The sequence below is a fragment of the Onychomys torridus genome, chromosome X (genome assembly GCF_903995425.1).
Source record: "Onychomys torridus chromosome X, mOncTor1.1, whole genome shotgun sequence".
NCBI classification, from domain to species: domain Eukaryota; kingdom Metazoa; phylum Chordata; class Mammalia; order Rodentia; family Cricetidae; genus Onychomys; species Onychomys torridus.
In genome coordinates this window covers 5,807,927-5,818,183 of record NC_050466.1, presented here as the reverse complement: position 1 = coordinate 5,818,183, position 10,257 = coordinate 5,807,927, and positions in this window count along the sequence as shown.

Genomic DNA, 10,257 nt, shown 5'->3' with positions numbered 1-10,257 from the left:
TACATGGGTTCTGAGGATTCCAACTGGGGCTTTCTCACTTGTGTGGTACTTTACACACTGAGTTATCACTTCAGCCCTTCAGGACTTTTGCCTAGACACTTGTGCCTCTGTGCTCCATGGTCCCACCCCAGCTCCTCGAGGCTTCCTTAATTGTTCCACTATCCAGTCATGTGGTCTTAAATTTATGTTCTACCCACATGTGGCCCTGCCCCTGCTGCTCAGCAATCTCAGAACCCACTCCCCACATCCCCATCTCCTCATTTCCCACCTCAGGGCCTTGACACAAGCCACTGAATCGGAATAACAACTGTGGCCAGGCTTTTCCCACCCTGATGGAACTCCTGGACCCCAGCTATGTGAGGTCCTCCCTGCCAAATCTCAGCTGCATTAGGGCCTGCGCAGTGCTCTGCCTTGTAGGACAGTTATTTGGCTTTCTATGAAGTAGTCTCAAGAACACCAAAGAGGGCCAGCAAGATGATTCAGTGGGTAAATATTGGTGAAATTATTAAGGCCACTCCACGTAGTTAAAAGGGAGGTTTATTTTGTGGGGTAACTTACAAATGAAGGGGTAGGTTGCAGGGTCTGGCAAAGGTATAGCACAGTCCGGCGGTGTTCTCTGGAGAACTCTGCTCGGTCTACCTCCTGCGTCCAGTGTCCCCGAACCAAGAGAGCGACCTCCTCTTCATCCTCGGTCTTCCGCTCCCTCCTCTGCCCCGCCTTGTGGGCATGACCATTACCGAAGCCTCAATGGGGGTTGGAACTTCCAGGCCAATGCTGGGATGGCTATCCACTACAGGTAAAGGCATTTGTCACTAAGTCTGACAGACTGAGTTCAGTCCTCATGACCCTTATGCTGAAAATAGAGAACCAACTCCTGCAAGCTATCTTTTAATTTCCACATGGCCACTGGTGTTTGTGTTTTGTGATCCCACCTCCAATGGTCACAAATCCCTATATGAGGTCATAACCCACGGATTACGAAACTGGACTCTAGGCAATCCCAACCACAGCACATGGAGGATACTCAGGCCTTTGTGCAGCTGCCCTACGGTCCCCAACAGCCAGCTCAAGCTGCAGGCCCTGCGGATGTGGCCCTGGGGGCAGCTGCTACAATATACCACACTCTCAGGTAGCTGAGCTCCAAGCAGATCCTTGGGCAGTCACTTGAGCCACCATAAGCACGACCGCCCAGCCAGGATCCGTTCCAAGTCACAGGAGCCAAAACACTCTTTTTTGTTTTATTTGGGGGTTTTGGTTGTTTTATTTAAATAAAAGACTTTTGTTGTTTTAAGCCATTAAGTTTGAGGTGACTTGTTCTCAGGCAATCTGTTATTAATGCCTTGCCATAGATGATTAGATTCGGGTTGCATCAGGCATAGGGAAATAAATACAATTATCATGATAATAGCTACCAAGGCTGGAGTGCGCCTCAGTGTTGGCATGCTTGCCTAGCACAAACTAAGCCCTGGATTTCATCCCTGGTACAGCAAACCAAAATAAAACAAACAAACAAACAAAAACCTCCCGGAAGGGGCTGTGGAGCCGACTCAGTGGATGAAGTACCTGCCATACAAGTATGAGTTCATGAGGTCATATCCTGAGCTCTGAGTCTGTAACCTCAACACTGGGGTGATGGAGACAGGCAAATCCCTGGGGCTTGCTGACCAGTCAGCCTAGCCAGTTAATGAACTCTAGCCAGGCTTTGTGAGAGAGCTTGTCTCAAAAAGTAAGGTAGATGCCAGGCATGGTGCCCTACCTCTTTAGTCCCAACACGTGGGAGGAAGAGGCAGGCAGATCTCTGTGAGGCCAGCCTGGTCTACATAGAGAGTACCAGGACAGACAGGGTCACACAGAGAAACCCTGTCTTGGAAAAAAAAAAAGGTGGAGAGAAATAAGGGCAGACACCCAAGGTTGACCTCTAGTCTCCACATGCATGTGGACATATGTGCACATGCACCCACAGATACACATATACTACACACACACACACACACACACACACACACACACACACACACACTTGTGGCTGGGCCTCAAGAACATTATAACAGCTGCTGACTGCTGAGTATACACTGAGCCAGGCACCAAGCTAGAATTTTAATACCTTCTAGAATCTACTCCTTCTGATTGTCCAGAGGCTGGGTTTGGCATTCCCCATTTAAACCTAAGACACACAAATGGTAAGTCACTAGTCCACACAGGCAATAGGTGGCAGAGCTTGGGACAGTGTCCTATGGGCTCATGTGAAGAAATTCCCCTTCCATGGGCTTTTCATCTCTTGTTCTTGTTGTTGTTGTTGTTTGTTTTGTTTTTTTGTTTTGGAGACAGTTTCTCCATGTAGCTTTGGAGCCTGTCCTGAATCTCGCTCTGTAGACCAGGCTGGCCTCGAACTCACAGAGATCCACCTGGCTCTGCCTCCCGAGTGTTGGGATTAAAGGTGTGCGCCTCCACTGCCCAGCCCGGGCTCTTCATCTGTTTCTTTCCTTGTACATCATAATGAGCTCAGGCTGAGGCCAGCACCTCAGGTCCTGCACTCTGTAACAACAAACACCGCCTATTGGTGGCTTCTCAATGACAGGAATCCATTACTTTCTATCCTGAAGACTGGAAGTCCAAACTCAGGTTCTAACAGATTTGACATCTGGTAAGAGTTTTCTCCTTCACAGATGGTGTCTTCTAGGTGTCCTCACACGGCAGGAACAAGACAGGGACAAAGCTCCCTTGGGCCTCTTTCATAAGGGCACTAATGTGACCTAATCACCTCCCCAGAGCCCCACCTCTTAAGTCTACCATTGGGGATTAGGCATCGACACATCAGTTTCAGAGGACACAAACATTCAACAGCCAGTAACCTATGAGCAAAACGAACAACCACCGAGATGCCCTTGTGTGACACCTGGCCCGAGCTCCCCCCAGCTCTCACTGTTCCTACCTTAACACTTGGAAATCAGTGGCTGGAAAATATCAGCTAGCCCTTCCTTGAAGTCTGGCAGGCTCGGAACTACTTCAGGCAATAAGGCAAAAGTGAGGCCAGGTGACTCCCAAGGCAAGGTCCTCGAGCCTATTCCGTTTCCTCTTCCGTCAGCTGAATCCTGAACCTTCTTGCTAGGAAAACAGTCCCACTGTAGACTGACGCTGAGCTCCATGGTATAGCCTGTGCTCAGTGGGGTTGGGGGGGCAGTGGTGCATTTAGGAAAGGAGGAGCGGGGGATGAAAGAATTGCTTCTAAGATGTGTGAAGAAGAAGTAGGGTGTGGAGAATTGCTTTATGCTATGTAGCCCTAGCTGCCCAAGAATTTGCTCTGTATACCAAACCGAGCTAGAACTTGGGATGATCCTCCTGCCTTCCAAATGATGGGATCTCATGTGTACTGGTGTCATCATTTAAATAGATGAGAACAAGCAAAGCCGGCTTAGGTGCTTGCCCTAAGACGTAATTGCTTCTGAAACCGGGTGTGGCTGGCACAGGCCTGTAATCCCAGCCACATTGTGAGTTCAAGGCTAGCCTGGGCTACATGTGACCTTGCAAAAGAAAGACGAAGAGGAGGAGGAGTAGAAGAAGGGAAGAAGAAGAAGGAGGAGGAGGAGGAGGAGGAGAAGGAGAAGAAGGGGAAGAAGGAGGAGGAGAAGAAGAAGGAGGAGGAGGAGGATGAGAAGGAGAAGAAGGGGAAGAAGGAGGAGAAGGGGAAGAAGGAGAAGAAGGAGGGGAAGAAGGAGGAGAAGGAGAAGAAGAAGGAGGGGAAGAAGGAGGAGAAGGAGAAGAAGAAAAGCTTGCTTCTGGAAGATAAGGTTGAAACTAATGATGTCAACAACAACAAAAACCCAACTCATTACCAAGACCATCCAGGCCTTTACCTATCTAGAGCTATTCTGCTGTAAACCCTAGCCAATGTCTTCATCTTGAAAGATCTGTCTTAGAAATCACCCAATATGGGGGCCTGGAGATGGAGTTCAGTAATAAAGTGCTTGTGGGACATTTGCTAGGTCCTGGATTCCAGCCTCAACACGGAGAGTCTGGGAAATACCTAGTCTGTGTTCAACACTCTCAGAAATGCCCTTTCCTCACTCTGAGACATGGCAGTGTTCCCTCGTGGAGTGGGAGGTACTGTCCCTGATTCCAAAGGTTCTGATAAACTTAACGCTGCATCACCGAGAAATTTCTCTGATTTTTTTTGGCTTTGTTTTGTTGTGTGTGTGTATGTGTGTTATTTTTGTTTTTGACAGTCCATAGCACCACTGCCTTGAACCAAGGCTTCTCAGTTTGGGTTTCTCAGTTTTCTTTGTTCATTCAGCAGCAAGTAGCTACACGTGGCTATTTAAATCAATTAAGCTGAGAGAAAATTGAATTTTTTGGTTACATCAGCCACATGGACAGCACCCTATCTGCTACTGTGGCTGGTCCTGGTTAGCACAGTCACAGGATGCTTTTACCCTCCAGAATGTTCCTCCAGGCAGCAACGCTCTCCTGGGGGAGAGGGAGTCATTTGCTTCAGAGGATGACTTTCCCAGAGGAAGCCAGGACTGTGCCTGACTCCCGCACTGCCCGCTGAGCAGCTATGGGGAAAAAAAAGAGACAGGTGATCCCCAGTCACCTTTACCACCTCTAGCCTTACCTGCGTAGGAAGCAGCATCACCAATTTCCTGTTTTCAAAACTCACTGTGGCCTTCAGGACCCGCTAACCAAGTCTCCTGGATCCTTGTCATCCCTAGGTGGGGAAGAAGTTTGAGAGTACCAAGGTCCCTGGTGCCTCATTCCCAGGGTCTCACTCTGTGTAGCCCCAATTGACCTGGAACTTGCTTTGTGACCAGGCTGGCCTTGATCTCATAAAGATCCGGCTGCTTCTGCATCCTAAGTACTGGGATTCCAAGCATGTGCCACCACCTCCAGGTGGAGAAATTTTAAATTTTCTTCCATAGTAACTTCCTGGTTGGGGACTTGTCATTTCAAATCATTCTGTCCTTAAAAACTTTGGTCTGAGGGGAAGAAACATGCCATTTCCACCCAGGTCCTCACCAAACAAATCAAACAGCTAGCAATCTGCTGGAGGACTTCAAACGTGTTCAGGTCCAATTACACTTCATTTGGGGTGTGAATTGAGGAACTCTGGGGGAGGTGGCCAGGGCGGAACATGTCAGGGTCTATACTACGGTAATGAACTGAGGCCTTTGTTCCTGGGAGCCTAGCAGCTGACAACTGAGCTATTTCCTGAAGGGCAGGGGTGCTCTCGGTCCCCTGCCAGGTGCAGCAAAGCAGGGAGTGATAACAGGGCGTGGAGCTTTAACTGCCACAAAGATATTCTAGGGTGGGCTTGTTTGTCCTTCCCTTTGAAAAAACCAAAGGTTCGGGAAAGCTGGGGATGTCGGCTGGAAACCTGGTAGAGCACTTATCTAGCAAATGGCCTGTTCAATTCACAATATCATAAATAAATTAGGCAGGCATGGCTGCTCACACCTGTAATCCCAATTGCTGAGACAGGAAGGCTGTCTCAAGTTTTGAGGCCAGCCTAGTCTACAAAGCGAATTCCAGGACAGCTAGAGCTGTTACACAGAGAAACCCTGTCTCGAAAAACCTTAAAAAACAACCACCACCACAAAAAATTAATAATAATAATAATAATAATAATAATAATAATAATAATAATTAATAAATCAGAGATTTGTACTATTCAACGGGCCTGCAACCTAGTCTACCAATCTTCTTGTCTTCTAAGCAGAACCATACAGTTTGGCTGAACTAGGGGAATCTGATAAATTATTCCTAACTTGTAGTATAGGTGTTGCCTTCATTCCTGTGGCATTGGGAGAGACCAGAAAAGGGGGAGCTGTTTAGCCTGGCCTTGACTGCCCACTTACATTCTGTTCCATTTTAATGACTTGGGTTTTGCTAACTGGTGGGCATGACTATATATAATGTACTGGCATTAACCCTGGAGACCCAGCCCTCTATGGGCAAGATGGAAAGCTTTAGAACATTCACGAAAAAACCATCCGAGTTCTTCTAACACCCATGCGCCTTGGAAAGACCTCAGATCTCAGCCTGGAGTAGGTAGGAGCTGGTGGATTTCCAGACAGGGTGTGCAAGAGGCAGCCAGAACTCTGGATCAAAAGCTCCGTTACCCCGCCTTGCTGAGATGCTTATTTGCTTCTTATCTCCTGCCTTCACGTTCTGTTTTCAAATGCAGATGCCTGGAGAAAGGTGACACATTCGCCTCTCACACCTCCACACTAAGCGCATTCCTGGCAAATGCTTGCTTGGGCAGAGGCAGCTGGGTGAGGCTGCCTGGGAGTTGGGAAGAAAAACTGCAGATGCTGGAGGGTTCCCATCCCCCATTCTGGAGTTCTAAGGTGGAGTTCTAGCATCAATATAATTTCCAAAGCTCCCCAGGTGATGTACCCAAGCTACAGCCAGGCTTGATGGCTAACACTTAAAATCCCAGCACTCCGGAAGTTAAAAAGATTGAGCCAACCTGTGATACAGACTCTATGTCTGTCTGTATCTCTCTCTCTCTCTCTCTCTCTCTCTCTCTCTCTCTCTCTCTCTCACACACACACACACACACACACACACACACACACACACACACACGAATAAAAATAAATAAAAAGTAAAAACAGCTAAGTTGTGAGCCCTTCAAAATTGAAGGAAATGGAGAATGGAGGGATAGGTTGAAAAAGACAAAAGGGAAAACAGCCTGGCTCCACTCAGCACCCAGCTTGCTGACCCTCAGGTCCAACTTGGGTAGCTGACCACATCTGAACTTGGTGGGTTGGTTGTTGGTTGGTTGGTTGGTTTTAAATTTGTAAATGGAGATAAGAAACAGAGCCTTTCCAAAGGCTTGTTCAAATTGATTCCCAGGGAGGCTGCAGAAGCAGGGGAATCATAGTGTGTATGGAGTTCCAGGCCAGCCAGGGTTACTAGGGAGAGGTTACTAGGTTACTAGGATTACAGTGGCACCCTAGTAAGTAAATAAAGTAGATTTCCAGGCCCTATTCTAACCGCAGAGATTCTAACACAGTAAGTTTAGAGTAAGAAAGTGATCAAAATTGACTTTTTTTTTTTTTTTTTTTTTTTTTTGGTTTTTCGAGACAGGGTTTTTCCCTGTGTAGCTTTGTGCCTTTCCTGGAACTCACTTGGTAGCCCAGGCTGGCCTCAAACTCACAGAGATCCGCCTGGCTCTACCTCCCGAGTGCTGGGATTACAGGCATGCGCCACCACCGCCCCGCCAAAATTGACATTTTTTGGTGCCTTCTGACAGTGCTGAGCACCAAGGCTTTACTACTGAGTTAATTACGTCTCAGCCCTTCAAAAATTTAAAATTGGGCCATTGAGATGACCCAATCATCAAAGGTGCCTGTCACCAAACCTAATAACCTAAATTTAATCCCTAGGGCCCACATACACGATGGAAGGAAACACTTGATTCCTGAAAATGGTCTTTAACTTCCATACTTGTGTCCTCTGTGTGGTGTGTGTGTGTGTGTTCGCATACACACACATAATCAAATATTTTAAAAAGAAAAGAAAGGGTGGGGAGCTGAGAAGATGGTTCAGTGGTTAAAAGTGCCAGCCACACAAAAATGAGGACTTGAGTTCTGATACCCTAAAACCCACATAAAAGTCAGGTGTGATCATGTGTTGTAACCCCAGTATGGGAGGTGGGGGGGGGGGGGGGGGGGGGTGGGGTCCGACACAGACAGGCTGAGTCCTGGAGCTCACTGACAAGCTGGTTTTAGTCATAGTAATGAATTCACCATGCCTCAAAAACTAAGGTGAAGAATGAGGAAGGGAAGTCATCCAAGGTCAACCTCTTGATTGTACCAGAAAGTGTCTCACACACCACACACACACACACACACACACACACACACACACACACACCAGAGAGAGAGAGAGAGAGAGAGAGAGAGAGAGAGAGAGAGAGAGAGAGAGAAGAGAAGAGAAGAGAAGAAACCTTGGCTGCCCTGTCATCTCAGAGGCCGGGCCCGTCTTTGGCAGCACTCTGTGAGCTTGGCTGTTTTAGTGAGAGTGGGTGTGACAGTCTGGAAAGGAACACAGTCTCAGGGTCTTGATCAGGTTTGTTTCCCTGTCAGGGAAGGGCTGAAGTTCAACAGCAGAGAAAATGGCCCTCTGCAAACCTGGGGGGCAGGAGGCTCAGTAAGCGAAGAAATCCCGTTCCTTCTCCAGGGCTGGGCGTTTTAAGGTCTCTAAGGAGTCTTCCTCCCCTAATTTAGGGTTGGTCAGTTTGAAGACAGGATGGTTGATTGGCTTACAACTGTTCTGGAACAGGTCCTGAGCAGGCCTTGAACTTGTTGAGACAGTCCATCAGCAGGGGGCCTTTTGTCTCAAGTCAGGAGGGTGAGGAAGAAGTAGGCCATCTTTATTGCTTAGTCATGACCCCTCTCCCTGTCTGTTTGCTTACCAGGGAGTCTAACTCCTGGCCTCTCAGGTTTTACCAATTAAAGCTGCTGTTTGAAGCAGAAAAAACCACCCCTGGTCACTTAGGCTCTCTTTCCTCTATTCCTGGCACCCTCTCAAGCCTGGCACCCCCTCACAGGGTCCAGCTTCTTTGTGTCTTCTGCAAAAGTCTGCCTTCCCTCCACCCAAACTTCTGCCTCCTCCTAGCAGGGGGCCAGCCAAAACTTCCCAAGTATTGGTGAAAAGATGATAAAAAGAACCCAGTTATCTTGTATTTGGAGGTAGAGGTTTGGGTACTTTTACGAACCCTAGCATTTTCCCTGGTATGATCTATGTGGAAGGGCCTCTGGGACAAAGCAAGGGCCAACACATGTGGCTTAGATCCAGTAGACTCTCCTTTAAGAAAAGAGAGTCTGAACAAAGAGATAAGAGCACTGCCAGTGTGGGTTTCATCTGCTACCTAAGGATATCTCTCACCCTGAGCACTACAGCCACCCATGGCCTAGCTGCCCAAGTCAAGTCTAGAAGAGAGGCCGTCTTAGACACTTCAAAGTTGTGCTTCTCTGAAAACCTTGAAGAATGTCTGATGAAACTGGAACATACCAGATCATTCTGCTTTGACAGCTGTTTCTCCACAGCTGGGATATATTTCCTTTTTACCAGAGCTGATAGGCTAGGCCCACTCATGGACTTCCACTCCTAAATACCTTTACGGTCACCTCCTCCATATGGTGCCCGTTGATTACCTGCTTCCCTAGGCTTTGGGACCCAAGATGAACATAACTAGAAGCTACTGGTTTGGAAGATTTTGATTGTTTTCTTTCCTTGAGTTAATTTTTTAAAAAAATTTCACCTTATACATTTGTAAATTATGTCATTTGTTAAAATGTTGGAAATGGCCAGGCCTGGTGACACACACCTTTCTTTCTTTCTTTCTTTCTTTCTTTCTTTCTTTCTTTCTTTCTTATTTATTTATTTATTTATTTTTCTATTATCAGCTCGATACAGTACAAATTCTTATCCTAATAGTGAAATGTTTCATTAAGGCTTGCCCAGTAATTGAGTAAAACCAAAACTTATTATAAGCCACAGTCATCCTAGGGTCCCTCCTGCTATATAGCCTCCCTGGTTCTGTGGGTTGCAGTCTGATTGTTCTTTGCTTTAAATCTAGAATCCACTTATGAGTGAGTACATACCATGTTTGTCCTTCTGGGTTTGGGTTACCTCACTCAGGATGATTTTTTTCTAGTTCCATCCATTTGCCTGCAAATTTCATGCTGTCATTGTATTTCTCTGCTGAGTAGTACTCCATTGTGTATATGTACCACATCTTCTTAATCCATTCTTCAGTTGACAGACATCTAGGTTGTTTCCAGGTTCTGGCTATTACAAATAGTGCTGCTATGAACATAGTTGAGCATGTATCTTTATGATATGATTGAGCATTCCTTGGGTATATGCCCAAGAGTGGTATGGCTGGGTCCTGAGGTAGATCAATTCCCAATTTTCTGAGAAACCACCATACTGATTTCCACAGGGCACACACCTTTTATCCTAGCCAGCACCTAGGCAGAGGTGGGTGGATCTCTGTAAGTTCTAGGACAGCCTGGTCTATAAAGTAAGTTCCCGGCCAACCAGGCTGTGCAGGTGGATAGGTGGGTGGATGTATGGAGAGCTAGATGAGTGGATAAATGGAAGATAGATGGATGGGTAGACTCACAAATGTGTGAGTGTGTAGGTGGGTGGAGGATCAATGGACAGATGGACAGACAGATGGACGGACAGAAGGATGGATGAGTGGATGGATGGACTGGTTGTACTTCTCCTGTGAATATCTTGACA